The sequence below is a fragment of the Suricata suricatta genome, chromosome 9, assembly GCF_006229205.1.
Source record: "Suricata suricatta isolate VVHF042 chromosome 9, meerkat_22Aug2017_6uvM2_HiC, whole genome shotgun sequence".
In the NCBI taxonomy this organism is placed as follows: Eukaryota; Metazoa; Chordata; class Mammalia; order Carnivora; family Herpestidae; genus Suricata; species Suricata suricatta.
Window position 1 is genome coordinate 35,675,073 of NC_043708.1, and position 5,879 is coordinate 35,680,951.

At 35.2% G+C, this 5,879-nt stretch overlaps 1 pseudogene; it reads left to right on the forward strand.

Annotated features, from left to right (window-relative positions):
• The first annotated feature begins 5,436 nt into the window (after window positions 1-5,436).
• Window positions 5,437-5,606, forward strand: LOC115303293 (annotated as a pseudogene).
• The last annotated feature ends 273 nt before the right edge of the window (window positions 5,607-5,879 follow it).

The window sequence follows — 5,879 nt, forward strand, 5'->3', positions numbered from 1 at the left end:
AACTGGAAATTAATCTTCGTTGCCAGACTTACACAAATCTTACTCTCTCCCATGTCCATAAGAGAGCAGACAAATGCATTAATGGTAATTTTCAACATTATTTACCTAGCAAATGTATCATTAGTTATATTGGTGAAACCTTAACCTACATATGCTTTTTTCAAAGTTCTCAATATATAAATGCTTCACGTAAGCATTCTATACAAATTCTGAGAATACAGGCAGGCATTTCTTAAAAAGATTTTGTTCTATTTCTGTATGTGGTGTTTCTAGGATAGTAGTCTGAATATTTTTATCTTATGAAGAGTAGATTCTCACTAGAATCAAAATTACATCGATATTTTGAAAATTTAGTAATATGTGTAATCGCATAAGGGTAAAACAGTATTTTTTTCTGGAGAAAGAACTTCTCTATTTCTTTGCAGTTATTCAAAATAATATATTGGAAGTTTACAAAATCAAGAAGTAACATTAACAACTTACTTTCACTGTCCTTGATAGAGAAGTCCTAATCAGAGTGATTTGCACATTTTTATATTATCTATATTTTAAAGTGTATTAATTATAGCTGAATGTCAAACAAAATTAACCAGAATGCTTTGAGATGAACCATTTGACTCATTTTTTAAAAATCAGTTGAGGGGCACCTGGGTGGCTCAGTCGGTTGAGCATCCAACTTCGACTCAGGTCATGATCTCCAGTTCATGGGTTTGAGCCCTGCATCAGGTTCTGTGCTGACAGCTCAGAGCCTGGAGCCTATTTCTGATTTTGTGTCTCCCTCTCTCTCTGCCCCTCCTCCACTCGTGCTCTGTCTCTCTGTCTCAAAAATAAAAATAAAACCAAAAAATAAAAAATAATAAAAATCAGCTGAGTGTTAAAAAAGTTCTTTTTGATGAAAATCTTTTTATTATGTATGTATGTATGTATATATTTATATCTTAGAGAGAGAAAGAGACAGAGAGAGAGCATCAGCAGGAGAGGGAGGAGGACGGAAGGGGAAGAGCAGAGAATCTTAAGCAGGCTCCATGCTCAGGGGAAAGCTTGATGTGGGGCTCGATTCCATCATCCTGGGATCATGACCTGGGCTGAATTCAAGAGTTGGATGCTTAACTGACTGAGCCACCCAGCACTCCAGATGAGAATCATTTTAAATTTACAAATAAATATTAACAAGATTTTATCATTACACTTTAATTTTCATTAAACAATGGAGTCTAATCTACCCTCACAGCCAATATCTGGACCGGCAAGTTTTCATGTGTTATTGTAATCTGTATAGAGACTGTTCTCAGAGCACAAAGGCTGCTTTTTCTAAAACGGGGTTGCAGCAAAACTTTCTGATGGGGGTACGACACTTAAAGTAGCCATTTTACATAGCTGTTTCAGTGCACTGACATTTTAATAACTTTATCATGAATGAATAAAACTTGCTCATAGTTACATAAAAAATTAAAACAAAACAGATATAAAAGGAAACACAACTCTCCCCTTCTGAAAGAGTCTCACTGCTCATAGGTAACTAGTGTTGACCAGCCCTTCTTCAGACTTTTAAAACTGTATACACTAGCATATATTTCCTTTTAAAAGTTAATTTAAATAAAAATGAGCTATGTATATATGGTCTGTACAGTTTTCTTCATTTAAAAATGTATATGATGAAGGATCCACTTAATTTCAATGGCTATATGTTATATTCTTGTAGCATAATTTAACTAATATTCTATTTGTACATTGAAGATATTGCCAGGTTTTTAAGAATTAGTGATACAGTGACCATCTCTATAAACACATTTTATACATTTATATGAAGCGGAATTGATGAATAAACCTTTGTGGATTTCTTTGTGATGACAGATGTTGTCAAATTGCCCTCAAGACAGATTATATTAATTGATTATGCCATTAATGGTATCTGAGAGTCCCTGCTTCCCTCTTCATCATCAATACTGGCTGGATATTTTTGAACTTTTCCATATTTCACTCTGAGTACCAAATGCTTCATTCTTTAATTTTATTGTTTCATTTTGTATTTATTTAAAGTTTAAGCATTTCTCCAAATGTTTATGTTTTCCTCTGTGTTATATCCCATCTTTGTCCTTTTATTTTAGGCTTTTGTCTTACCCATCTGTGAGAGCTCTCTGCATATTAAACCTTTCTGTCACTTACACAAGATGAAGATGAATATATATACATTATTTCAAAGGACTATTTTATTAAGCCAAAAACAAAAAAGAGGGCAACTATATACATATGTATATGGAATAACTCCAACCTATTTCCAAGTTAAAAAAAAAAGCAAAGGGAAGAAAAGTATGTTCCTGTATATTTATCAAAAACAGATAATATATGGGGTGCCTGGATGGTTCAATCAGTTAAGCATCCAACTCTTGATTTCAGCTCAGGTCATGATCTCACCATTTATGAGTTCAAGTCCTGAACTGAGCTTTGCACTGGTAGTGCAAACCCTGCTTGGGATTCTCTCTCTCTTCCTCTCTCTCTCTCTCTCTGCCCCTCCCCCACTCTCTCTCTCTCAAAATAAATACATAAATAAACTGAAAATAAAAACAGATAATATATACATAAATGGCATATGAGATTTCTGGAAAGATAACCAAGAAACTAGTTTAGGGATCAGTTTTGGGAAGAGAAATAGGGACAGAGTGTGAGGGTAATTCACTTCTTAATGTATATACTTTTGTATCATCTCAAGGTCTTTTCTTTTTTTGTTTTACCATGGATGTGAATAACCTAATTTTTCTAAGAAAGTGACCTAATTCAAATTCAGTCTTTTTTTAATGGCTATTTCCCCAAAAGTATTGTTGAGTAAGTCACCCCTTTACTCGTTCTGAAATGTTATCTTTATCTTGTACTAAATTCCCATAAAAATATTAGTCTTTTTCTGGATTCTTTACTCAGCGTCATTGATTTGTTTATCTGGTTGCAAAGGGTTTCCAGTACTGCACCTTTACATTTTAATTTCTAGAAAGATTAATTATTCCTCTATTAATATTCTTTTTTTTTACGGGTTGTTTTTTTTTTCTGTCAAGGCATCTGGGTGGCTCAGTTGGTTGAGCATCCAACTCTTGATTTTGCTCAGATCATGATCTCACAGTTCATGGATCAAGCCCTCTATAGGGCTCTGTGCTGAGCATGGAGTCAGCTTAAGATTCTCTCTCTCTCGCTCGCTCGCTCTCTCTCTCTCTCTCTCTCTCTCTCCCCCTCTCCTCAGCTTGTGCTCTCTCTCTAAAATATAATAATTTTTAAAAGTTTCTTTCTGAATGAAATATGACCATTTGTAGGAAAGTGGATGGACCTTGAGGGTGTCATGCTAAGCGAAATAAGTCAGGCAGAGAAGGACAGTTTCATGTTTGCACTCATAGGTCTAACAGGAAAACAGGAGAAACCTAATGGAGGACCTGGGGGAGAGGAAGAGGGAAAGAGAGTTGGGGAGAGAGAGGGACGCAGAACTTGAGAGACTATTGAATGCTGAAAACGAACTGAGAGTTGAAGGGAAAGGGGGAGGGGGGAAGAGGTGGTGGTGATGGAGGAGGACTTATGGGGAAGAGCACTGGGTGTTGTATGGAAACCAATTTGACAATAAACTATTTAAAAAATAAAAAATAAAAAAATAATAAAAAATAAAAAGTTTCTTTCTGTATATTTTCATATTTCTAGATAAATTTTTGGTCATATTTTTTATTGTGGTAAAATATACATAAAACATATATTTTAACCATTTTTTTAAATGTTTATTTTTGAGAGAGAGAGAGACAGAGCATGAGCAGGAGAAAGGCAAAGAGAGAGGGCGATAGAAAATCTGAAGCAGGTTGCAGGCTCTGAGCTGTCAGCACAGAGCCTGATGCGGGGCTTGAACCCATAAACTGTTAGATCATGACCTGAGCTGAAGTCGGATGCTTAACCAACAGAGTGCCTACCAGGCGCCTCCCATTCTAACCATTTATAAGTGTACAATTTCATTGTGCACATTCACATTATTGTACAACTATCTCCATCAACCGTCTCCAGAATCTATAGATGAATTCTAACAATTTGTCAGTTTCTAAAACATAGTGCTGCCGATACTCTGATTTTTATTATATTCAAGGTACACATTAATTTATATAGAGTAACATCTTCTACAATATTGTCTTTAATATAACTAAAAAATCATGTAAAATTTACAGAATTTTATATAATTCAATAGAGGTCTTTCAACCCTAGTCATTCATTTATCACTCATTCAAGGAACATTTATTGAGTGCCTCTTACACCAGGGACTATACCAGGCACTGGAGATGTAAATGTAACCAAAGTAATATATCTGTTTTTAGAGATATTGTGAAATCCAGAAGAGGAAACAGAGATTAAGCAAACTGCTGCACATATAAACATAAAATTGCCAAGCTCTAAAGGACAGGTCCATTGTTTTATGGTGGATTTACATTAAGTGGTGTGATAAAACCCAGGGGATCCCGGCAGTCTTCCTGGAAGAAATGACAACTGCAATGACTGCAACACATACTCAAATCATCTTCAATATCCTCCAGTTAGCTTCACACAGGCCCGAACTATTTCTTAGGATTGTCCCTGAGTATATAATCTTTTAAGGAGCATATGGGATCTTTTATTCGCTTGATGTTCTAACTGGATCTTTTCTATGTGTGGGAAAGCTATTGATCTCTGAGTGTTAAATTTGAAATCATCTGCCTTTAGAATTTCAATTGTTTTTTAGGGATATCTACTTTCATTCTTATACATTTTTGCCTCAGCTAATAAGAAAGAATGTCTGCCAAAGCTTCCATTCTTTAGGAAGTGTTAGGGGAGATGTCTCTGTCTTCTCTCCACCTCTGTGAATGCAAGAGTGATCCATCTATTTGGTGAAATTGTGAGACTATGACACATATTGAATCGCCTTTCTGTAAGGAGTAGAATTCACGGGTGGAAGGCCATGGTTCATGGGTGGACCACCTCTTTTGGAGCTCTCTAATCAACACATAAGGCAGATCTCAATCTACCATTCAGCAGGCTGGTTTATACGTTTGCTCTGTTGACATAACTCTCCCAACACAGAAAGGATGTTTGAGTTCCAGACGCTACATTACTACAGGTATGATTTCGGACTGTTTGGCCAAGGAAAAACTTGAAAATTATATTTTCAGGGAACGCCTGGATGGCTCAGTCCGTTAAGTGTCTGACCTGGGCTCAGGTTATGATCTTGCGGTTCGTAGGTTCAAGCCCCATATCGAGCTCTGTGTTGACAGCTCAGACCTTGGAGCCTGCTTTGGATTCTGTCTTCCTCTCTCTCTGCCCCTCCCCTGCTCATGCTCTGTCTCTCTCTTTCTCTCTCTCAAAAATAAACATTAAAAAAAGTTATATTTTCATTCTTACATCTTCAATTTGCACCTATTTTAGAATGCAATTAAAATGCCTAATTGTATCGCTTCTCGGCCTTTTGGCTAAGATCAAGTGTAGTATCTGTTCTTATCAGTTTAAAATGCCTAATTGTATCAGGTTGGAGAGTTTCATTAAAGAATAAAAAGCATTCTTCTACTTCTGAGACCAACACTATAGTATATGTTAACTAACCTGAATGTAAACAAAATCATGGAAGAAGAAAAAAAAAGAATAAAAAGCATTCTGTTAATGTAGTACTTAGTATTCACAAAACCCTTGGTCCCCAAATTTTGTTGACTATATATTCATCATAAAAATGTTCAAGTATCTATTCTCAATCTTTAATTAATAAATTACATGTACTATAGTAATGTTTTTATGTTATAAAATACACAAATAAGGATTTTTATAGAATGCGATCTTTAAAATTTTTTTACTTATTAGTGATTCTTAAATATTTTACTCTTACCAAAAATATTAATAAT